Below are 26,544 nucleotides of genomic sequence, written 5' to 3' on the forward strand. Positions count from 1 at the left end.
CCTCACTTAACCTCTCCTCTATTTGGCCCATTTTCCAACTTCGAAGCAACAGGAAATCCCTAGGAGGAAATGTGCTGCTACCAAGCAGACCCATCACAGTTCTGGCGGTCTGTGACGCACAGTTACATTTTCGTAAGGTGCGCATTAGGCTACGGCATACGGTATGGCCTAGGGTGCCGCGTCAGGTACGTGGCTATGCGGAGCGTATGGCGTAGCTTACACGGTGAAGCATAATTCAGGCTTCAGTGTGTGGGAAGTGATTCACTTGGACATCTCAACTGCAGAGACACCAGCGAGTTCACACTGGGGAGAGGCCGATCTCATGCTCAGACTTTGGGAAGAGATTCTCTCAGCGAAATCAACCTGATGTGCATGACTGAGTTCACACTGGGGAGAGACCCTTCACCTGCTGTATATTTCGGAAGCGATTCACTCAGTAATCTAACCCTATGCAACTCTTGCTTCGGCTAGCAGCTAAATATAGGGGGTGATAACCCCCCAGCCCGGCCAAACTTAAGAAATCTTGTTTGGGTGGATGTTGTGTGATGTGTGCCCTGTTACAAATCAGTACCCTGAAATAACAAACAGTACACAATATGTGAATAAATGACTGAGATGTATAATTCTTACTTTGACTAGATGATTAGTGAAGTAATCAAAAAGAAAGAAAAAGGGCCCACTCTCTCTTCTTCTCATCTCTCGCCAGCAAAAGGCCATGAAAATCTCTCTTCCAGACTCACAAGGAAGAACATTTCTGTCATTGGATAGCCGAACACTCCAAAACCCTGTTATCTCTAGTCTTACCCGAAACATTGCTGCTGCAGAGAAGCCATTAACTCAGCAGTGAAACATTGCAGAGAGTCCACTGCATCAGCAGTGAAACCTTACAGCGCGTTACATTTGTGACACACTACCGGGTTCACACTGGGGAGAAAGTTTCAATAAGCTGCATGCTGGATATTTGTCCATCATTGTTGCTGAATGCAATTTCGAGAGTGATTGTAGGTGTTGAACTCTGCAATTATTGCTGCTGCTCACCACACCCAGTTCTCCATCCAGGTCACTGGGCATAGAAGGAGTTTCTTCTGCTGCACATTCACTTTTAATAGGACTGGAGTTTAATATTCTGGATCTGTGACAAATAAATCAGTTCTATTTTAATCACTGTCTCTGGTACTTAGTGAATTTATAACACACCTAGTGTACAGTAGAGAGTCAACTCAGGCTGGCTGGACCTGATTCTGTTCCACAACAGATCTTTCAAATCCTCCCCTGTTGTTCACCTCTCACTCTCCCTGTGGTGATGGGTTCCAAATTGTCATCACTCTGGAAGAAGAAGTTTCCCTTGAATTTCCTGCAGACTGAAGAAGTCGAGCTGACTGCAGTTCTGTCTGAGATGTTCTTCACCCCTCAGATCTCAGGCTGAGGAAGAATGACATTGGGAGTGAATGTCCTTATTCAGGGCTCATTTGTCACCATCTCGTCTGCTCAGATCGTTGGGATGTCTCCCATGGAGGGTCATACTCATTCCACTGGTTAATGTTTTCTTCCAGAGTGATGATTTATTTTTCTGAGTTGGCCTCTCATGTACGTGTTCTGGTCTGTATTTCTCATCACGATTACATATACACACATGGAGTGCTGAATCCTGTTCATTTCTGATGAAAATATATAGGAGGGGTGATTGATATATTCGTGGCCTCAGGTGGAAGGAGTCAATTTTGGAAAACCTAGCACATTTATTTTTCAACGTAGTCCCGTCCTACATTTACACACTTAGTCCAGTAGTGGCTTGCAAATGTTTGGGCACCCCTGGTCAAAATTTCTGTTCCTGTGAATAGCTCAGCGAGTAAAAGATGACCTGATTTGCAAAAGGCATAAAGTCAAAGATGACACATTTCTTTAATATTTTAAGCAAGATTAGATTTTAATTTCCATCTTTTACAGTTTCAAAATAACAAGAAAGGAAAAGGGCCCGAAGAAAAAGTTTGGGCGGCCTGCATGGTCGGTACTTATTAACAACCCATTTGGCAAGAAATACAGCTTGTAAATGCTCTTTGTAGCCAGCCAAGAGTCTTACAATTCTTGTTTAGGTAAATGTCTGGGTTCAGTCATAAACAGCAAAGTACTGATGTGGAAATTACAAATTAGAATATTATTAGAGTCACAGAGAGCAGCAGCAATGAAACAGGCCCTTCGGCCCCTCCAGTCAATGCCGACCTGTTTTTGTTGTTACTGCCTACTTCCAGCTACCTGCACCAGAGCCTCCATACACCTCCCATCCACGTCCTCACCCAAATTCCTCTTTAGTGTCTAAATCAAACCCACATCCTCCACTTCCACTGGCAGCTCATTCCACACTCTCACCAACCTCTGAGTGAAGAATCCCCCTTCAGATTCCCCTAAAATAATTCACTTTCACCCTGAACGTATGTCCAATGTCAGGGTGAGAGGGAGGACGGGGCAGAGAGGGAAGACAGTAAGGGGAGGGGGTGGTCGAATGCGCAGAGGGAAACAGAGCGGAGAGTTTATACTTAATATCTTTAAGAAAACCTAATTGTTTGAACTTGCTGCATACCTACTCTCCATATCCTGTACATTCTTAACCAAATTATTGATCTAGATGACGTAGCAATGGTTGATGTTCAAAGAATTCAACAAACTGTGCAAATGCAAATATCATTAAATATCAATGAATAATGAGCGCAATGGGGTGTAACCCTGGGGAACCTCACTAGCCCCGGGCCTCGAGTCCAATAAACAGCCTCCCACCATCACTCTCTGCTTCCTACCATCAAGACAACTGTGCATCCAGTGAGCCAGCTCTCCCTGGATCCCGTGTGGTCTGACATTCCACAGCAACTTACCATGTGAACCTTATCAAAGGCCTCACTGATGCCCATATCGGCCACGATCCTGGGACAGAGGTGTCACAGATCCGAGGGCATAGATTTAATCAGAGGATGAAGAGGTTTAGAGGGATCTGAGGAGGAGATTTCTCACTCAGAGAGTAGCTGAAACCTGGAACACACTGCCCGAGGTGGTGGTGGAGGCAGGTCCCTTCACAACATTTATGAAATGGATGAGCATTGAAACTGCCGAGATACAGTCGGCTATGAACCAAGTGCTGATAAATGGGACCAGTGTAGACAGTGAGTGGATGGTCAGAACAGGTATGGCCGGCCAAAGGCCTGTTTCCGTGCTGTGTGATCCACCACTCCGGACATGCTAAATTAACGATGGTGGCACCGCAAGGCATTGATTTCAAAACTCCACACCCCTCTGTAACCTGAAGTAAACCAGACTGAACCCCTTTGTCACCACTGGAAATAGCTATTTCTGTCAAGGTAATAGACAAATTGATCACTTTTGCTAAACAACTGGCAATTGATGAAGTTTCTGTGTCTTCCATTAATGTTGCTGCCTTACAGTAAAACTAACCCTCTCACTGTGTCAGAATCAGTGATTAAATCAGACTCCAAACACTGTGCTTTCATCCCTGCACGTTATAACTGGAACCATCTCACTGAGGGTCTGATGGAGACATGGGATCACATCTCCCCTGCTTCTGACATTTCAAATACCCTCAGAACGGTTTTCTGATTCAGTCTGAAGGTTATTGTACATTCAGCTCGTCGTCAGACCTGACAAACCATGTCTTCCCACAGCTGGTTCCACCTGTTGGTGTGTCCTCTTTCCTCCACCTCCAGGGAAGCTGCATCTCCACACTAACTCCTCACTGGAGACGACTGTCTGTACCCGTGACACAGGAAATCACATCACTGTCACTCTCCTGATACCGTGTCTGACCTGCTCACCTCCGGGTATCCTCCATCAACAAGCTCCTTCCTCAGTCACCGTCTGTGAGATTATATTAAAACACAATTACTGTTGAACGATCTATCAGGCAGCTCCTGTACCCCTCCACCCCGGACGTTGGTTTCCTGATTAAAACTGTCTCTCCTCAGCCCCTTACCCATTCCCTTTCCCTTTGCAAACTCCAGATATGCCAGCTGATGCGAATCCACTGTGAGGATATTTATATCTCACAGGAGGATGTAGAAACCCGTGTTGTTCTCTGATACAGAGGTCACTGACACCCCACCGCCATCCCAGTCTGCATCAACAGCCCATGACCGTGACAGCTCTTCCAGGCACTGGGGCTTTGTAACAACCACCATGTTAGCAGCAAGATTAGACAGTAATTCATTTGAAGAGAGAATTGTTGCTTCCTGAAAGGACACGCGAGCGTCCGATACAACGGAGCAAATCCTCCACCGTTCACAACTTTATTTGACCCGGGTCACGGAACGTCCGATCATCCCACTTTCTCACAACAGCAACCCCAACCCCCAACCCCCCTCCCCCCCCGAATACGGCCCCGCACCCTTCCCTCCACTCACCACACACCCACAGTCCACCCATTACCTCTACCCACACACACAGACAGATCCCCTTCACCCCAAACCCCTCCGAGCCTGGGAACCATAACTAACTGATCCCACAGCCCGGGCTCGGGCGCAAAGCTAAAACCGGGGCTGCGGGACCGGAGAGCCCGGAGCCTCCAGCCGTCCGGCAGAGCTCTTTCCCGGCACTTTTCATAGAAACATAGAAAACCTACAGCACGATACAGGCCCTTCGGCCCACAAAGTTGTGGTTCCACGCCAACCGGCCCCTGATTTCCACTAAACCCGTGATCAGACCCTTCTTCACGGACGCCTGAACAGAATAATAGCTACGGTCGGCACTGCGCCTGCGTTTAGCAGGAGGTTCTGGGCTGCACCAGCCGTGGCCGGAGGTCCCTACAGAGGGACCAGTGGCCGGAGGTCCCTACAGAGGGACCAGTGACCGGAGGTCCCTACAGAGGGACCAGTGGCCGGAGGCGGGAGAGACAACGGAGAGGTAAATCACAAACACGACAAAGTCTGCAGATGCTGGAAATTCAGAGCAACACAAACAAAATGCTGGCGGGACTCAGCAGGCCGGGCAGCATCTATCAGACAGAAAAATCAAACTCCCACCCCACCCCCCGCATAAAAAAGAACGTCATCCCGATCATCAACCCCCAAAACCCACCCCTCCCGCACAAAAGGGAACAATAACATCGACCCCCGATAAAAAGAAAACAACTCTACCCCGCACAACTGCTTAGGATCCGGTGTCACTACTGTGGAGGCGGCCGCATCTGGAGCAGCGGACACAATGGGCGACCCTGGAAGATTCACAGGTGAAGCGTCGCCTCACCTGGAAGGATGTTTGGACAACGGAGAGAGTTCGGCCGTCCGGCCCTTTCACTGTGACACCCCGAACTCCACATCAAATCCGTCCAAACGAATCTGGGCGAACTTTAATGACTAATAAATATAATCCTCTCAGCGATCAGCTGTCTGAATGATTCCCTGACTCTGAGAGGAGGGGGTATCTATGGTCCACACTGTCAGGGTTTTGAGTTCACCAGGAGACAAAGACTGCAGGGACGAGAGGTTTTCTGTTGACTAATACACTGTGTGTGGACCCCGCTGGCAATTCTGGTGTTGTGACCCGAATCGAGACAAACACCACGCTGCCCACTCCACCAACAACACGGCACAGCCGGACACATAACAGGGGACTTTACATCCCACAACACTGGATTCAGTGATGAAACCCGTGATTAATGTTGTTGTCCCACTGAAAAGTCCATTAAGGTGGTTTTGAATGCCAGCGCTCTCCCACAGGTGACGTCAGACACAGCTCCCCACGCGCCTGACGTCACACATGGGCTCCCCACACCGGGATCTGCCCTCACGTGCGCGGTGTCTTACGTCACCCACGCGCTTCTGTGCTCGAGCTTTATCGGTTTAACGGCTGGGCTAATAATCACGTGACCAGCCCCTCCCCCACCGCTGTCAACAGAGGATTCAGGAGCTGCGCTATTCCCATTGGTGCGAAGCGATGTCAATCACAGGTTACACCCAATCGCGGAGGCGGACAAGCCGAGTGGGCGTTACCCCGCTGAGTTCGTCTCCCGTTCAAGCGCCGACCGCCTCCTCAGAGCGGAGAAAACCCCAAAGTAAATGTCCGCTTTCTGATTTGTTTCCATTTCCCTCCGAGGGAAGTTGGGGCGTTTGTGAAGCGTCTCCTGCGGCCGGAGTCTGATGTATCGCTGAGAGGTAGGAGGAGACCGCTCGGCCCGTCGGTTTGATGCCGGTTCCCAGGGGAGGATTTTATTGAAAGGATGAAGATGGTGAGAGATGGGGCGGACAGGATGTTTGTCCCGGTGGGGACAGGAGGGGCTCATCTGTGGAAATGTCTGAGCCCACGGTGGTGCCGAGCAGTGGGATTCACCACATTGGGGGGCAAACACGGCAGACTGTTGCCCTGCAAGGGGGGCCAATGGTCCGGGCAAAGTGACAATTATTTGTGCTTTGTTGGGATTGTACCTGGAATATGGTGTAATATCCTGCTCCCCATACTAAAACGGGTTATACAGATCAAAGAACAAACTGCCGGAGGAACTCAGTGGGTCGGGCAGCATCTGTGGAGGGAAATGGACCGTCAACATTTCGGGCCGAGACTCTCCCTCTGGACTGAGAGTGGACGGGAAATAGTCAGAGAAAAGAGGTGAGGGGTGGGGATGGGGCAGAGTCACCGGTTCGGGACGGAAACCTTCAACCCGTCACCTGATCCCGTTTCCCATTCATGTTTTTCCGCAGATCTGCAGCATCTGCGGGTCACTGCTCTACGTGTCCGTGTAGCTTCATCTTTCCCCGTTCAGACAAGGCAGTGAGATCCGGATCTGTCACGTCCTCTCGTTGTGGGTGGACAATGTCTTTTTCTCTGCAATAGTTTCTGCATGTTTCATTCCACTGTTTTGAGGCGCTGAAGTGCAGCCGATGTTTCTGGATGTCTGACCCATTTATGTGAGAATTTAGCCTTTTCTATTTATTTGAGCTTCTCATAAATGTGAAAAGTTTAATTCAGCTTCACCTTAGAATTTCCAAAGCAACAACCCAGTCAGTCAAATAGTTCCACACAATTAAGATAGTTTATTATATCTTTAATTTTTTTTCTATTTTTGTACTATATATGTATATTCTTATTTTAAATCACAATTGTTAAAAACTATTGTTATGAATTGGGTTCTACTGCTACTGCAGGGACAACGAATTTCATGACATATGCCGGTGCTATTAAACCTGATTCTGATATTGATATGGGAGACCCACCACCATTCACCTGATCCCATTTACCGCAGATCGTAATGTGAGATTGAAGCATTTTCCATATATTTGCTTTCCACAGAAATGACAACAATTCAGTTTCCTTCTGAGGTTCCAGAGCAGAAGCTCAGTCTGTCTAATATTTCCACACAATTAAAATGGGAAATTTGTTTATTATCATCATGTACTGAGCTACAGTGGAAATCTTGCCTGACGTACCATCCACACAGACAGATACATTACAACAGTACATTGAGCTGATATACGACAAAACACTCACTGTAACAAAGCATTATGGCTGCAGAGAAAGTGCAGTGCAGATAGACATATGGTGCAGGGTCACGTCGAGTTACATTGTGAGGCCGAGTCCATTTTATCATTCATTTGGCTTGTAACTTCTGACAGGAAGCCATCCTTTAGCCTGGTGTTACGCGCTTTAAGGCTTTTGTATCTCTTCCCCGATGGGGGAGCGGGTTTGCAGCAAGAATGTCCGGGTAATGAGGTTCTTTGAGTACATGGCCTGCTTTTCCAAGGGAGGGGAAGTGTAGGAAGAGTCCATGGAGTGGAGGCTTGTTTCTCTGATGTTCTCTGCTCTCCAAAGTTCTCTGCAGTTCCTTGCAGTCATCGGCAGAGAAGTAGCCATACAAAGGCGTGAAGTATCGACAAGGAGCTCAGAGACCTCGGCCTTCACCCTGCCTTGTGTAGCTGAATCCTGGACTTCCTGTCAGATCGCCGGCAGGTGGTAAGAGTGGGCTCCATCTCCTCTGTCTCTCTGACCCTCAGCACACATACCCCACAGGGTTGTCACTTTGGCCCCCTCCTTTACTCTCTGTGCACCCATGACTTCTGTTGCCACCCACAGCTCCAATCTGCTAATTAAATTTTGCTGACAGCACTACATTGATTGGCCTAATCTCAAATACTGATAACAATCAATCAAATGCCTTCTGACAAGGCTCAGTCCAAACAAACTTTTCACCCTTCTTCAGGAGATTAGTCGGAGGCAGAGCGATAGCAGCAAAGTTCTTACAGAACTTACGGTAACATCCATCCATTCCCAGAAACCTTCTAAGAGCCTTCTTAGCAGTCAGAATAAGAACTTGAGAAATTGCCTGGACTTTTGCCTGAACAGGAGCCAACTTGCATTGACCTACAACATAGCCAAGACAGGTCACACTGACATGGCCAAATTCACTCTTAGCCAAGTTAACTGTAAGGTTGTCCTAGGAAAGCCTGTCAAATAGCTTTTCTACTGCAGAGATATGCTCTTCCCAAGTGCTACTCCCTGTAACTAAGTCATCAATATAGGTATCTGTGTGTTCTAACCCTCGAATTACAAAATCAATCATTCTCTGGGATGTTACTGGAGCATTTTTCCTTCCAAAAGGCAAAACATTGTATTCATACAACCCAGATGGTGTCACAAACGCAGAAATTTCTCTACCTCTGTCCGTCAATGGAACACACCAATACCCTTTCAACAGATCAATCTTTGTAAGAAATTGGGTTTTCCAGCCTCATTGATGCAATCATCCACTCTAGGGATAGAATAGGCATCTGTTTCTGTTACTGCATTTACCTTTCTATATTCAGTGCAAAATCTAACACTACCACCAGGTTTGGGCACAATAATGCAGGGTGACTCCAATCTCATTTTGAAGGCCAAATAATACCATTCTCCAGCAGATACTCAATTCCCTGGTCAGCCAGTTTACACTTTTCTACGTTCATGCTATATGGGTGTTGTTTAATCAGTTTGGCTTGACCAACATCTACATCATGTACTGCGACCGTGGTTTGCTTGGGGACATCGGGAAATAAATCTTTAAACTTCAGGATTAATTCCTTCAGCTGTGGATGTTGCTTTGGCTGCAGATGAGACAACTTGTTAGCAATGTTTTCTGGAACAACCGAGTTCATTAGCCTAACTGGGACCATGTTTGGCTTGTGAAAAGTCTCAGACGAGTCAATTGTTTCATTCTCAGGGTTGCCAGTTTCATTTGTTTTGACAACAACACACACAGATGGTACCTGCTTGTCAAAACAGGCTTTATCATATTTATGTGTACCACCTGTGTTAGTTCAAGTCAGTTGGGTGTTTTAATAACATAATTCACATCATTAATTTGGGAGACTATGTCATACGAATTTCACCTGAAGTGGATTCGTCAACATAAGACAAGCACCTTATCTCCCACCTGGTATTTTCTTTCGCGAGCCCTGTTATCAAACCAACACTTCATTTTGTTTTGAGAAATCTTTAAGTTTTGTCTCGCTAGACTACAGGCTTGGTGTAGTTTATTTTTGAACTTCAAAACATAGTCTAACGAGTTAACATGTACATCCCCATCAATCCACCGTTCCTTTTAACAAGGTCAAAGGTCCCTCTGTGACCAAATACAAGTTCAAATGGAGTAAAGCCCAGTGATTCCTGTACTGACTCTCTTTCTGTGGACAAAAGCAAATGTATTCCTTCATCTGGATAAAAGCAAATGTATTCCTTCATTCCAGTCTTTTCCATTTTCAAAACAATATGTCTTAATCATTGTTTTGAGGGTAGAATGAAATCTTTCTAAAGCCCCTTGTGATTCTGTATGGTATGCAGATGATGCAATTTGTTTTGCTCCCAGTTCAGAAACTACCTGCTGGAATAATCCAGATGTAAAATTACATCCTTGATCAGACTGGATTTATTTAGGCAATTCGAATAAACTGAAAATTTTGGTAAGAGCCTTCGCCACAGTTTTAGCTTTAATATTTCTGAGAGGTATTGCCTCTGGGAATCTGGATGCAGTACACATAATAGTTAGCAGATACTGATGGCCTGCTTTAGTCTTTGGCAATGGGCCAACACAATCCACTATAACTTTGGAAAAGGGTTCACCGAATGCAGGTATAGTCCACTGGGGTGAGCTCATTAGGTTTACCCACAACTTGACAAGTGCCTTTTGGAAACTCTTATTCAGGGTAAACATAACTTTATGAGTTAAAGCAAACTGATCTGCTAATCTAGCAGATTCCTGCATAGTGGCAGCATCATTTCCATCTAAATACGTCTTTATGTCATCAGGGACGCACCTTCTGAATTCTTCAATTAAAACCAACTCTCTCAAGCTGTTAAAATCATTATTTACATGTTCAGATGTGCACCAGCGGTCAAAACACACACATTTCTCATAAGCAAATTCCTTATGTCTGGTTCACAGATTTCTTCAAATTTCTAAACTTTTGCCTGTCTGCTTCTGGGACCAACTCATAAGCTTTGAGCACAGCCTGTTTCACCATGTCATAATGTGTGGCGCGTGGCCATGTGGTTAAGGTGTTGAACTAGCGATCTGAAAGTCATGAGTTCGAGCCTCAGCCGAGGCAGCGTGTGTGTCCTTGAGCAAAGCACTGAACCACACACTGCTCCTGCACATTGATAGCCCAGTGGCGATGATTGGGGCAGCATAAATCAATAAATACTAAGCTGCTTCAGGAACTGTCAAAGCAGAATAGGCTTGCTAAGCCTCCCCCTTAATTACACTTTGTAAGAGAATTTTCTTTCTGCTTTTCTGCCTCTCCAGCCTGAAACTGCCTCTGCCTTTCCGGAGCCTCCCATCTTTAATTTTTCTAAATTGTACTGGAGCTCAAGCTCACTAGGTTTACTTTCAGGAAACTCCAACTCCTCCACTTTAAACACACCCTCAGATACATAATGTTCAGCTATTATCCTCTGCATCTGTGCCCTCCTCATTGTCAATTTCACTTTAGCAAGTATTAACGTTTTAGCAATACTCAATAACTCAATCCTTCTGGTGTCCTCTAATGCCTGAGAGGTTCACACTTCCAGATATCTATCAACATCCATTGCTGCTGATTTTCCACACACAAATAAATCAAAAGGGATTTCCCCAATGAAATCGATATTAAATCAATCCTTAAATTTGTTCATATCCCAGATGCAGGCCCCATTTTGTTACAAACCGTATCGCTTTAGAAACGAACCAGCAGCAACAGACTACTCCCAGTGGCCACACATTTTAATTCCACATCCCATTCCCATTCTGATATGTCTATCCATGGCCTCCTCTACTGTCAAAATTAATCCAAACTCAGGTTGGAGGAACAACACCTTATATACCGGCTGGGTAGCCTCCAACCTGATGGGATGAACATTGACTTCTCTAACTTCCGTTAATGCCCCTCTTCCACTTCTTACCCCATCACTGACATATTTAATTTTTTGCCTGTTTTCCATGTCTCTCTGGTGCTTCCCCCCCACCTTTCTTTCTCCCGAGGCCACCTGTCCAATGATCCTTTCCCATCTCCAGCTCTGTATCACTCTCGCCAATCACCTTTCCAGCTCTTAGCTTCATCCCACCACCTCCGGTCTTCTCCTATCATTTCGCATTTCCCCCTCCCCTCACTACTTTCAAATCTCTTAGCATCTTTCCTTTCAGTTAGTCCTGATGAAGGGTCTCAGCCTGAAACGTCGGCAGTTCTTCTCCTTATAGATGCTGCCTGGCCTGCTGTGTTCCACCAGCATTTTGTGTGCGTTGTTTGAATTTCCAGCATCTGCAGATTTCCTCGTGAGTGTTATGTGTATAAATGTGTATAAATAGAACTCCCAAACTATTGAGCTCAGGGGAAACAAGGCTTGGAGTCTTGAGATGGTAAAGTATGAAAGTTCAGTTCAACCACAGAATAGGTGATGAGAGAAATATTTGTAATCCAGGGTAAATGTTGAGAGAAGGCAATTATGTCGTATTCCACAGGTTCCATGGTGGTAAAACGAGAGCAACAGTCGCTGTAGATTTTATCTGTCATCCTTCCAAATCCACATACTAATTATCACCCGAAGTGACTTGTCATAAGGGGTATCGTCTTCAAATGAATTACCACACCACAACCAGGCAAGCGTTGACACATAAGTGGTCACCGCAGGATACCCCAAATCAGATCCATTCCTATGGATCAAATGAGGTGACAACCACACATTCGATGTACGGTGAATCGATAATTAGCCCACCCATGTGGGCAAAGGAAAGTTCCAAACAATGACCCTTGGCCACTAGTTCCCTGGTTTCGATTCTTCCATTTTTCCTCCTTTGTCTCCGTTTTACTCTGAGTGTCTGTGTCCTCGGTTAAAACTAAACAAGCTGCACGCGATGTAAACAAGCTGCAAGTCAGACTGATTTGCCTTCTTAATCTCTCTCTCTCTCTTAAAATGACAGTCTACAGCAAACAAAACCTAGGGATTCATAACAATGGCCACTCCCCATTGTGAGCTGACAGGTGTGCCAGTAGGTGGGATAGATAGATAGATAGATAGATAGATAGATAGATAGATAGATAGATAGATAGATAGATAGATAGATAGATAGATAGATAGATACTTTATTCATCCCCATGGGGAAATTCAACATTTTTTTCCAATGTCCCATACACTTGTTGTAGCAAAACTAATTACATACAATACTTAACTCAGTAATAATATGATATGCATCTAAATCACTCTCTCAAAAAGCATTAATAATAGTTTTTAAAAAGTTCTTAAGTCCTGGCGGTTGAATTGTAAAGCCTAATGGCATTGGGGAGTATTGACCTCTTCATCCTGTCTGAGGAGCATTGCATCGATAGTAACCTGTCGCTGAAACTGCTTCTCTGTCTCTGGATGGTGCTATGTAGAGGATGTTCAGGGTTTTCCATAATTGACCGTAGCCTACTCAGCGCCCTTCGCTCAGCTACCGATGTTAAACTCTCCAGTACTTTGCCCACGACAGAGCCCGCCTTCCTTACCAGCTTATTAAGACGTGAGGCGTCCCTCTTCTTAATGCTTCCTCCCCAACACGCCACCACAAAGAAGAGGGCGCTCTCCACAACTGACCTATAGAACATCTTCAGCATCTCACTACAGACATTGAAAGACGCCAACCTTCTAAGGAAGTACAGTCGACTCTGTGCCTTCCTGCACAAGGCTGACTGAGTGAATCCTTTCCCACATTCTCAGCAGGTGAACGGCCTCTCTCTAGTGTGAACTCGCTGATGTTTCTGTAGGTGGGATGGACTGAGTGAATCCTTTCCCACATTCTGAGCAGGTGAATGGCCTCTCCCCAGTGTGAACTCGCTGGTGTCTCTGTTGGTTAGCTAACCGAGTGAATCCCTTCCCACAGACTGAGCAGGTGAACGGCCTCTCCCCAGTGTGAACTTGCTGATGACTCTGTAGCTTAGCTAACTCAGTGAATCCCTTCCCACAGACTGAGCAGATGAATGGCTTCTCCCCAGTGTGAACTCGCTGGTGATTCCGTAGGGTGGATATATGAGTGAAGCTCTTCCCACAGACTGAGCAGGCGAATGGCCTCTCCCCAGTGTGAATTCGTAGGTGATTCTGTAGGTGGGGTGTGTGAGTGAATCCCTTCCCACAGACTGGGCAGGTGAACGGCTTCTCCCCAGTGTGAACTCGCTGGTGACTCCATAGGTGGGATGACTGAGTGAATCCCTTCCCACATTCTGAGCAGGTGAATGGCCTCTCCCCAGTGTGAACTCGGTGATGACTCCGTAACTCGGATGACCAAGTGAATCCTTTACAACACACTGAGCAGGTGAAAGGCCTCTCTCCACTGTGAACTCGCTGATGACTCTGTAGGCTGGAAGAGTCAGCGTATCTCTTCCCACATTCTGAGCAGGTGAACGGCTTCTCCCCAGTGTGAACTCGCTGGTGACTCTGTAGTTGGGATAAATGAGTGAATCTCTTCCCACAGACTGAGCAGGGGAATAGCTTCTCCCCAGTGTGAACTCGCTGGTGAGCCATTAGGTCAGATGACTGAGTGAATCCTTTCCCAGAAATTCAGCAGACGACCAGCCTCTGCCCGGTGTGGTGTGAACTGACTGGTGTGTCCACAGGTGGGATGACCAACTGAACCCCTTCTCACACACAGAACAGGTGAATGGCCTTGCCCAGTGTGAACTTGCTGATGTACCTTCAATTGTGATAACCGAGTGAATCTATTCCCACTGTCTGAGCAGGTGAAAGGCCTTTCTCCTGTGTAAATTACAGGCATGGCAGTCAGTCAGATGATAGAGTGAATTCCTCCCCACAGTCTGAGTAGGAAGGATGGTCAATTGGATCCTTTGCTCCACTTCTTAAATATCTCGACAGAGACAACAAAACTGGCGTGCCATGTTTGAGCTTCCTGGAGATGAATTCCTTCTCATTTTTAACCTGTAAAAAGATTTACAAAATCCATCAATCTGTGTAGGACAACATTTCAGATGAGATTACTTGAGTTGCCAAGGTTTGATCTGGTATCACAGTGTTACAGTGAGGTTCAACGAAAGTTGGACAGAGAAATCATCTTCTAACTGGGCACAGTGCTGGTATCTGGAATGACCATCAAACTGTCTGATGCTCTTCCTGTCTCTAAAAGAATGGGGCATTTCTGCCGTCTCTAATTTGTGCCTTGGCTCAGTTTGACTCTCTCCATTGGTATTATTCCTTGTTCCCACTGAGCTGCATGGGTTCCTCGCCCCACAGTAATTGAAACACTCTCACACAAATAGTCTTTCTTGACGTGCAGCTGGGATCTTCTTTTATGTATTATTAACTTAAAGTGCCACAGTTTTAACGCCATATAGAAAATTCCTGCTGAAATGACTGGTTGGTTCGCACAGCTGTCAAATGGGTTAGAGTGAATTTTTGTATTATTTCAGGTTCTTGTCACAATCATAGAAAATTTAAACACAGAAACAGGCCCTTTGGGCCATCCAGTTGGTGCTGAATTATTTAAACAGCCCACTCCCACACCTCTACCATCCAGGTACCAACACAAACCTCTTAAATGTTGAAATCGAGCTTGCATGCACCACTTGTGCTGGCTGCTCATTCCACAGCCGGATAACCGTCTGTGTGAAGAAGTTTCCCCTCATGTTCCCCTTAACATGTCACCTTTCACCCTTAACCCATGGCCTCTGGTTGTCGTCCCACCCAATCTTTGTGGAAAAAGCCAGCTTGCATTAACACTATCTGTGCCTCTCTATCACAATCAAATCTCCCCTCAATCTTCTGCATTCCAAGGAATAAAGTCCTGATTTGTTCAATCTTTCCCTATAACCCAAGTCCTCCAGACATGGCAACATCCTTGTGAATTTTCTCTGAAATCTCTGAACTTCTTTTACATCTTTCCTGTAGGTAAGTGACCAAAACTGCACACAATACTTCAAATTAGGCCTCACCAATGTCTTCTAGAAGTCAACATAACATCCATCTATTGTTGTCAGTACTTTGGTTCATGAAGGGCAATGGGCTGAAATCATTCTTTCCATCCCTATCTACCTGTGATAGCACTTTCAGTGAATTAAGGACTTGTATTCCCAGGTCCCTTTCTTCTACAACACTCCTCCGTGCCCGACCAGTCACTGTGAAAGACCTCCCTTGGTAGGTCATACCAAAGTACAACAACTCACACTGGTCTGCATTAAATTCCATTTTCCATTTCTAAAACCATTTTCCCACCTGGTCCAGATCACACTGCAAGCCATGATAGTCTTCTCGCAATCTGCTAAACCCCCAGTCTTGTTGTTATCCACAAATTTGCTGATCCAGTTAACCACACTATCATCCAGATTACTGATATAGATGACAAACAACAACAGATCCAGCACTGATCCCTGTGGCACACCACTAGTCACAGGCCTCCAGTCAGAGAGGCAACCATCTCCTACCACACTCTGGCTTCTCCCAAAGACAGTGTCTCATCCGATTTACTGTCTAATCTTGAATGCTGAGTGACTGAACCTTCTTGACCAACCTCCCATATGAGACTTTGTCAAGTGCCTTGCTGACGTTCATGTAGACAACATCCACTGCCTTGCCTTTATCCACTTCCCTGATAACTTCCTCGAGAGACTCTATAAGATTGGCTAGAACCATGCTGTCTATCCTTTATCAGTCCACACCTATCCAAATACTTACAGTATGTACTTGGTTCCTGCACACACATTCTAATAACTTTCCCAGTACTGATGTCAAGCCCACCAACGTATAATTTCCTAGTTCATTTTTACAGCCTTTCTTGAACAGCAGAACAACATGGTCTGTCCTCCAATCCTCCAGTACCTCACCTGTCACTAAGGATGATTTAAATATCTGTGCTAAGGCCCCAATAATTTCTGCACTTGTCTTCTGAAGGGTCCTAGTGAACAACTTGTCAGGCCCTGGGGATTGATCCACACTAATTTGCCTCAAGACAGCAAACCCCTCCACCTCTGTAATCTGTACAGGGTCCATGAGGTTGATGTGGCTTTGCCTCACTTCTATAGACTCTGTGTTCATCTCTTGAGTAAATACGGATGCAAAAAAAATCTCCCCAAGTCTATGTTATCCCTTCATATGGATTACCATTCTGATCTTCCAGAGAATTATTTTTTTCCCTTGCAATCTTTTTGCTCTTAACAAGTCTGCAGAATCCCTGAGGATTCTCCTTCACCTTGTCTGCTGGGGCAACCTCATGTCTTCTTTTATTTCTTTCATAAGTGTTCACTTGAATTTCCTGTATTTCATAAGTACCTCATTTGTTCCTATCTGCCTGTACCTGGTATGCACCTCCTTTTTATTGATCTGGGAGAGGAAAGCCAAAGGGGTGATAGATCTGCATGGTGGGAGGTGGGGGTAAGGGGGGTTAAACTAAAGTTGCAGGGGGAATGGGAGCCTGAATAACAGAACAGATAGTGGAGAGGTTGTTGAGACAGATGTTGTTCAGGCCTCAGACAAAGTCAGGAATGAAAAAGTTGAGCATGGTGCAGTGAATATGCTGAGCCCTGTATATTTCAATACAAGGAGCAGCGTAGGAAAGGTGGATGTGTTCAGGGCATGGATCAACACCTGGAATCAGCACTAGGATCTGGCAACTGTGGACTGGGACAGGCTGCTTTATGGCAAAGGTGTGCTTGGAAAATGGGAGGCCTTCAAAGCGAAATTTTGAAAGTAGTAAGCGGGTATGTCAGAATAAAAGGTAAAGATAGAAACTGTAGGGAAACTTGGATTGCAAGAGATATTGAGACCCTGGTAAAGCACAAAATGGAAATGCATAACAGGGATAGGCAGTCAGTTTCTTATGGAGTATAAGAAATGCAAGAGAACACATAAGAAATAAATCAGGATGGCTAAAAGATGGTATGAGGTTGCTGTCACAGAAAAGGTGAAGGATAATGGGGACAGGAGGGGCTCATCTGTGGAAATGTCTGAGCCCACGGTGGTGGCGAGCAGAGAGATTCACCACATTGGGGGCAAACACCGGCAGACTGTTGCCCTGCAAGCGGGGACAATGGTCCGGGCAAAGTGACAATTATTTGTGCTTTGTTGAGATTGTACCTGGAATATGGTGTAAAATCCCGCTCCCCACACTAACACGGGTTATACAGACCAAAGGACAAACTGCCGGAGGAACTCAGTGGGTCGGGCAGCATCTGTGGAGGAGAATGGACCGTCAACATTTCAGGCCGAGACCCTCCCTCTGGACTGAGAGTGGACGGGAAATAGTCAGAGAAATGAGGTGAGGGGTGGGGATGGGACAAGAGCTGGGGACTGAGAGGTGGATCCAGGTGAGGGAGGAGGTGGGAAGGTGGAAATAGTGACAGGGGTGGGAGGGGAGTATTTGGAGCAACACGGGGCTGCAGAAGATGGAAATTGGAAAAAAGGTTGAATTTCCCCATGGGGATGAATAAAGTATCTATCTATCTATCTATCTATCTATCTATCTATCTATCTATCTATCTATCTATCTATCTATCTATCTATCTATCTATCTATCTATCTAATTCCATGATCGAGGAAATGAGGATCGGGCAGAAACGTGTCTGAGATGGGAGAGCTGTGAATGCAAAATAATGTGGGAAATGAGGCCGATGGGTCGAGCAGCCTGTGAGGGGCGAGGAACAGTCACCGGGTCACGTGCGAGACCCTCCACCGTCACGTGATCCTGTTTTACCGCGGATTGGCGGCATCTGCGGGTTTGTCTCCGAGGCCCCGCCCCTCCGTGATGACGTAACATGCACACTGCGCATGCTCACATTCCCGGGACGGGCGGTGATTCTTTGTCTTTGCTGAAGCGGGTCTGGAGCGGTGGATTGTCGGCGGGATCCGGATCGGGAGAGGGTCCTCGCCCCCCTCGGGCGGGGAGCCGGTGGGTCGGATTATTCTCAGCGGAGCGAGACCGAAAAGATCCATGCGGTGAGTACTGAGTCCGGTCCCGAGCGATGCTGGGCAGTGAGTCCCGGTAACTTCCCCGAACTCGCGGTCTCACCCCGCTTCCTGGACAAAACCCATCGAGGTCGGTCCGGGTTGTGAGATCTTCACTCCGAAGATATTTTGTGAAGTATTTTGTCTCACGGAGTTACTTCTGAAATCGGTGTTTGTTACTTGGAACTACCAGAGGATTTATTTAATGCAGAATGAGGAAGGATAAAGACAGTCACTACAATTTTAGTTTCAAAGTTACCAAATGGCCGCTGTGTTAATCTTTGTCAGACGGAGACTCTCAGTGTTTAAAGTTGAGTCTGATATTTCCTGTTTTGGTCATGTTTGGAGAGGCAGTTTCCCTGTTGCCAGGAACAGCCAGGATCTGCAGGAAGTGGTGCACATTTTTATCGCTCTCTGGTCACTTCCTCTCATTGAGAGTTAGCGGCCTCGGGAGCAGATGGAACAGACTGATAGTGGGGTGGGGAGGATGTTGTGAGCATTCACTGTATCGACTGTATTAACCCTGTGTTGGAATGAAGAGAAAACTGATGAATGTGGGACTTAAATTTGTGCAACTTTGTTCAGGCCGTCACAAACATCTTGTAATCAGTCAATAGTTGTGCATCATTTAAAGTCAAAAGAGAAAATGCTGGAACCGTTCAGCAGATCGGGCAGCGTCAGTTCTGATACTGAGTCTCCCACAGTTTCTCTTTCCATAGATCCAGTCTGATGTACCGAGTTTCCAGCAATAGTGCTGGAAACTCGGTACATCAGACTGGATATTATCCCGCGGTGGAATTATCTTTGGCCCGCGAGATAATATCTAATTACTATTAAAGCTGGCCCCAGTAATCGAAGCGCCTATGGCGTATGATATGGCTAATGCTGAGTTTATTCAGGTACCAGGTTTTCAGGGTTTTTAGTGTTTATTCGGCAGTCTTGCTCGGCAGTCTTCTTCATAAGAAACGGAATTTGTAAAGTGAAACACTTTGTAGTTATAGCAGAGACTGAGACACATGAGAGCAGGCTGAAAAAACGGAGGCAACGAAAGCTGCGTTCGCACGCTTCCGACTGATCCGGCCCGCATGAAGCTGCATTTTGCTCAATCCGGCCCGTGACCTAAAATGAGTTTGACACCCTTGAGGTAAGGTAAAGGCAAACATTAGAATTTCAGTTTCAACGTTATAAAATAGCAGTTGAGTTAATTTTATATTAAGTCACTTTACAGGACAATGTCAGGGTAGCAGTCCGTCACCTGAAGTTTAATTGAAGTTGGATAATCCAACAAGACAATTATCTGAAAGACAAGAGTAAATCGATAGGAGAGTGATTTCAAAAGAAAATTTCGCTTTTTTGGAATGGTCGAATCAAGGTCCTATCGTTAATCCCATGGGAATGTTGTGGAATGGCCTGCAGCAGCAGTTCAGGCAAGGATTACCACCAACATCCCAGAGCTGAAACAGTTTTGTCAGGCGGAATGGCCTAAACTTCTTCCGAGCCGATGTGCAGGAATATCTACAGTGATCGGAAGCATTTGGCTAAAGTTATTGCTATACGGGGTAGTGTGGGGTCACACCAATTATTGAAAACCAAGGTTCACAGACTTATTTTTAACAAGTACATGTATTATTGAATCCTGTTAATCTTGTCATAACGAGACTCAGTGCGTTTGAAATTGACTCCATTGTTTACATTTTTCGGTCATTTTCGGAGGGCCGCTTTCTGCATTGCCAGGATAACATCCCATGTGACCGGCAAGGAGCGGTAAACATTTTGATCGCTCTCTGGTCACCGTTGCTCAGTGAGAGTTAGTAGCATCAGGAGCAGATGTAATAGACTGATAAAGGGGTGGGGAGGAAGTTGTGAGCATTGACCGTGTGTACAGAATAATTCCTGTGTTGGAATGAAGAGAAAACTAATGATGATCCCTTTTTCCATCTGGTTCCATCTGCTTATTCCCCACGCATCTTGTTTAAACTCTGTCCGGCCTGTATCCCCTCACCTCAATGATATATATCAACCATCTTGTTCAACCTTTGTCCAGTCTGTATCCCCTCACCTCAATGATATATATCAACCATGTTACCATGTTGTTCAATCTCTGTCCAGTCTGTATCCCACCACCTCAATGATATATATCAACCATGTTACCATGTTGTTCAACCTCTGTCCAGTCTGTATCCCATCTCCTCAATGATATATACCAACCATCTTGTTCAACCTCTGTCCAGCCTGTATCCCACCTTCTCAATGATATATATCAACCACCTTGTTCAACCTCTGTCCAGTCTGTATCCGATCACCTCAATGATATATATCAACCATCTTGTTCAACCTCTGTCCAGTCTGTATCCCCTCACCTCAATGATATATATCAACCATCTTGTTCAATCTCTGTCCAGTCTTTATCCCACCACCTCAATGATATATACCAACCATCTTGTTCAACCTCTGTCCAGCCTGTATCCCACCACCTCAATGATATATATCAACCATCTTGTTTAAACTCTGTCCGGCCTGTATCCCACCTTCTCAATGATATATATCAACCATCTTGTTCAACCTCTGTCCAGTCTGTATCCGATCACCTCAATGATATATATCAACCATCTTGTTCAACCTCTGTCCAGTCTGTATCCCCTCACCTCAATGATATATATCAACCATCTTGTTCAATCTCTGTCCAGTCTTTATCCCACCACCTCAATGATATATACCAACCATCTTGTTCACCCTCTGTCCAGCCTGTATCCCACCACCTCAATGATATATATCAACCATCTTGTTTAAACTCTGTCCGGCCTGTATCCCCTCACCTCAATGATATATATCAACCATCTTGTTCAACCTCTGTCCAGTCTGTATCCGATCACCTCAATGATATATATCAACCATCTTGTTCAACCTTTGTCCAGTCTGTATCCCCTCACCTCAATGATATATATCAACCATGTTGTTCAATCTCTGTCCAGTCTGTATCCCACCACCTCAATGATATATATCAACCATCTTGTTCAACCTCTGTCCAGCCTGTATCCCACCACCTCAATGATATATATCAACCATCTTGTTCAACCTCTGTCCAGTCTGTATCCGATCACCTCAATGATATATATCAACCATCTTGTTCAATCTCTGTCCAGTCTGTATCCCCTCACCTCAATGATATATATCAAACATCTTGTACAATCTCTGTCCTGTCTTAATCCCACCACCTCAATGATATATACCAACCATCTTGTTCAACCTCTGTTCAGCCTGTATCCCACCACCTCAATGATATATATCAACCATCTTGTTTAAACTCTGTCCGGCCTGTATCCCACCTTCTCAATGATATATATCAACCACCTTGTTCAACCTCTGTCCAGTCTGTATCCGATCACCTCAATGATATATATCAACCATCTTGTTCAACCTCTGTCCAGTCTGTATCCCCTCACCTCAATGATATATATCAACCATCTTGTTCAATCTCTGTCCAGTCTTTATCCCACCAGCTCAATGATATATACCAACCATCTTGTTCAACCTCTGTCCAGCCTGTATCCCACCACCTCAATGATATATATCAACCATCTTGTTTAAACTCTGTCCGGCCTGTATCCCACCTTCTCAATGATATATATCAACCACCTTGTTCAACCTCTGTCCAGTCTGTATCCGATCACCTCAATGATATATATCAACCATCTTGTTCAACCTCTGTCCAGTCTGTATCCCCTCACCTCAATGATATATATCAACCATCTTGTTCAATCTCTGTCCAGTCTTTATCCCACCAGCTCAATGATATATACCAACCATCTTGTTCAACCTCTGTCCAGCCTGTATCCCACCACCTCAATGATATATATCAACCATCTTGTTTAAACTCTGTCCGGCCTGTATCCCCTCACCTCAATGATATATATCAACCATGTTGTTCAATCTCTGTCCAGCCTGTATCCCACCACCTCAATGATATATATCAACCATCTTGTTCAACCTCTGTCCAGCCTGTATCCCACCACCTCAATGATATATATCAACCATCTTGTTCAACCTCTGTCCAGTCTGTATCCGATCACCTCAATGATATATATCAACCATCTTGTTCAACCTCTGTCCAGTCTGTATCCCCTCACCTCAATGATATATATCAACCATCTTGTTCAATCTCTGTCCTGTCTTTATCCCACCACCTCAATGATATATACCAACCATCTTGTTCAACCTCTGTTCAGCCTGTATCCCACCACCTCAATGATATATATCAACCATCTTGTTTAAACTCTGTCCGGCCTGTATCCCACCTTCTCAATGATATATATCAACCACCTTGTTCAACCTCTGTCCAGTCTGTATCCGATCACCTCAATGATATATATCAACCATCTTGTTCAACCTCTGTCCAGTCTGTATCCCCTCACCTCAATGATATATATCAACCATCTTGTTCAATCTCTGTCCAGTCTTTATCCCACCAGCTCAATGATATATACCAACCATCTTGTTCAACCTCTGTCCAGCCTGTATCCCACCACCTCAATGATATATATCAACCATCTTGTTTAAACTCTGTCCGGCCTGTATCCCCTCACCTCAATGATATATATCAACCATCTTGTTCAACCTCTGTCCAGTCTGTATCCGATCACCTCAATGATATATATCAACCATCTTGTTCAACCTCTGTCCAGTCTGTATCCCCTCACCTCAATGATATATATCAACCATCTTGTTCAATCTCTGTCCAGTCTGTATCCCCTCACCTCAATGATATATATCAACCATCTTGTTCAATCTCTGTCCAGTCTTTATCCCACCAGCTCAATGATATATACCAACCATCTTGTTCAACCTCTGTCCAGCCTGTATCCCACCACCTCAATGATATATATCAACCATCTTGTTTAAACTCTGTCCGGCCTGTATCCCCTCACCTCAATGATATATATCAACCATCTTGTTCAACCTCTGTCCAGTCTGTATCCGATCACCTCAATGATATATATCAACCATCTTGTTCAACCTCTGTCCAGTCTGTATCCCCTCACCTCAATGATATATATCAACCATCTTGTTCAATCTCTGTCCAGTCTGTATCCCACCACCTCAATGATATATATCAACCATCTTGTTCAACCTCTGTCCAGCCTGTATCCCACCACCTCAATGATATATATCAACCATCTTGTTCAACCTCTGTCCAGTCTGTATCCGATCACCTCAATGATATATATCAACCATCTTGTTCAACCTCTGTCCAGTCTGTATCCCCTCACCTCAATGATATATATAGATAGATAGATAGATACTTTATTCATCCCCATGGGGAAATTCAACCTTTTTTTCCAATGTCCCATACACTTGTTGTATCAAAACTAATTACATACAATACTTAACTCAGTAAAAATATGATATGCATCTAAATCACTAACTCAAAAAGCATTAATAATAGCTTTAAAAAAAAAAGTTCTTAAGTCCTGGCGGTTGAATTGTAAAGCCTAATGGCATTGGGGAGTATTGACCTCTTCATCCTGTCTGAGGAGCATTGCATCGATAGTAACCTGTCGCTGAAACTGCTTCTCTGTCTCTGGATGGTGCTATGTAGAGGATGTTCAGAGTTTTCCATAATTGACCGTAGCCTACTCAGCGCCCTTCGCTCAGCTACCGATGTTAAACTCTCCAGTACTTTGCCCACGACCGAGCCCGCCTTCCTTACCAGCTTATTAAGACGTGAGGCGTCCCTCTTCTTAATGCTTCCTCCCCAACACGCCACCACAAAGAAGAGGGCGCTCTCCATAACTGACCTATAGAACATCTTCAGCATCTCACTACAGACATTGAATGACGCCAACCTTCTAAGGAAGTACAGTCGACTCTTGTTCAACCATCGACAGATCAACCTCTGTCCAGTCTGTATCCCCTCACCTCAATGATATATCTCAAAATTCTTGTCAATTTCTGGCCAGTCTGTATCGCATCAATAATTACATGTTTTTAGTTTCAACGTTACATAATGGCCAAGTGTTAATCTTGACAGCATTCAAAGTGAGTCTGTTATTTCTTTTTTTTTGGTCTTTTTTGGAGAGCCACTTTCTCTGTTGCCAGGGTAACAACCCATGTGACTTGCAGGGAGAGGTTCTCAATTTTATCACTCTCTGGTCACGGTACCTCAGTGAGTGACAGCGGCCTCGGGAGCAGATGTAACAGACTGATAGTGGGGTGAGGAAAATGGTGTGAACATTGACAGTATGGACTGTATTATTCCTGTGTTGGAATACAGACAAAACTAATGAATGTGGGCATTACTTTTGTGCAGCTTTGTTCAGGCCATCACAAACGTCTTGCAGTCAGTTAATAGTTGTGCATCATTTAAAGTAAAAAAGCGAAAAAGCTGGAAACATTCAGCAGACCGGGCAGCATCTTGGACAGTCCCAGTTCGGATACTGCGTCTTCCACAGTTTCTGTTTCCACACATCCTATCTGATGAAACAAGTTTCCAGTAATACTATTTCAATTTTGTATCAAAAGCATTTTATTCCTGTTATCCTACAGGAAATATGATGGCCAATTGTGCTGGGCAAGACCTCATTTAACAATAAGTTAATGATAAATTGAGTTCAGTTTAGCGGCTGAAGACAGTGTGAAATGTATGCCCGTAACTGGTGACTCAGAGCCAGGTTTTCCAGCCCGATCATTGGTCCAGTCAGATGACCATCAGGTTCCCCTTCTGCCATAGGTTGATGGAGTGTTTTTGAACTCTGATTGGCTGAAACACTACATCATATTACCGGAGCAAGGATCCCTGGGAGAGTTGCTGTTTGGGCTGTAATCTTTGGAAACTACGGCCTATGGAGCTCTCAGTATTTGGGATTTGGCCAAGGTCAGTACTTATACAGATGGGACACGCTATTCCTCCTTCCAAATGAATCAGAAGTCTCGAGTATTTGGACATTAGTTGTGGGTGTATCCCAGAATACACCACTTGCTGTGAGATGTGAGGACGATGTGCGAGGCTTCTGGCGTCGGTAAGTGACAGGTTCAGCCGTGTGACCCTATGAGGTTGGGTCATGGGATATCATCATTTTAGATCCAAGTAAAATGAACCCGAGGATCAACCTGCCCAGGTTTATGAGGTGTTGAACGAGTATTTCTGGTCTGGGGGTTCAGTCTTCAAACCATGTATGGAAATTCCCCCTCACTGTCACCTGTCTGTCAGGCAGTGGAAATCTAACGGATTTTAATGATGGATGTCTGCGGTAAAAACTTAAAATGTTTGAAGTAATTCTAACGAAATGTGTGAACCTGAATCGTCAAATTTGTTCCTCTCCCCACAGCTGTTCCTTACCTGCTGAGTGTTTCTGGTAATTCCAGTTTTGTTTTTATTACATTCACCCAGGAATGGTTTAAATTTCCTGAAATGGGCCTGATTTAACCTGGGAATGGAAATGGCTCATTCTGTGATAGGAGAACTGTAAAGAAACCACAACTTTTCCCACTAAGTTATCCTGGTACCAATTTGCCTGTTATTCCTGGGAATGTGTTCAGTGCAATTGTTGCTAAAAAGGTTCACATGAATAATCTGAGGAATGATCGGCTTTATGTATGAGGAGCATTTGATGAGTCTGGACGTGCTCAGTGGAGTTCAGACGGTGGGAGTGGTGTGGGGAGGTGAAGTAAACCTACTGACTGTTGAAACGCCTCGATACAGTGGACATGGAGAGTCTGCAATCTGAGAGCACAGTCTCAGAGTCAAGACACTTCCCTAAATATTGAGATGAGAAAAATCTCTTCAGCCAAAGGATGGCTGCTGTGTGGAAATTGTTGCCGCAGAGTGTGGCTGAGGCTGCGATTTGCATATATTTATGGCAGATTTAAATATGTTCTTGATTGATCAGTAGCTTCAGAGTTAAAGGATGAAGGCAGGAATATGGTGGTGGAACAAAACATGGTTTAATAGTGGAGCAGACTCGTTGGACCAAATCATCTAATTCTCCTCCTACACCTTGTGTCTGACCATAACTGAACGATGTGTCCTTCGTGTTCCATATCAGGCTTTGTGAAGTGCAAGGGACAATTTCAGATTTGTTCATTGAGATCGTTATATTTGTCTTCAACATTTAAACTTTGTTAAGC

General features: G+C 45.0%; 2 protein-coding genes across 2 annotated transcripts in view; both read left to right on the forward strand.

Annotated features, from left to right (window-relative positions):
- LOC140721367 (uncharacterized) overlaps positions 1 to 26,544 on the forward strand; it is a 558,567-nt gene that overhangs the window by 443,738 nt on the left and 88,285 nt on the right. The gene's annotated exons all lie outside the window — the stretch shown is intronic.
- Positions 18,263 to 26,544, forward strand: part of LOC140721344 (NACHT, LRR and PYD domains-containing protein 3-like) — a 47,561-nt gene continuing 39,279 nt past the window's right edge. The window contains exon 1 of the mRNA XM_073036186.1: positions 18,263 to 18,411. The gene's annotated coding sequence lies outside the window, so the exon portion shown is untranslated. The remainder of the gene's footprint in view (positions 18,412 to 26,544) is intronic.

The sequence above is a fragment of the Hemitrygon akajei genome, unplaced genomic scaffold (genome assembly GCF_048418815.1).
Source record: "Hemitrygon akajei unplaced genomic scaffold, sHemAka1.3 Scf000054, whole genome shotgun sequence".
NCBI lineage: Eukaryota > Metazoa > Chordata > Chondrichthyes > Myliobatiformes > Dasyatidae > Hemitrygon > Hemitrygon akajei.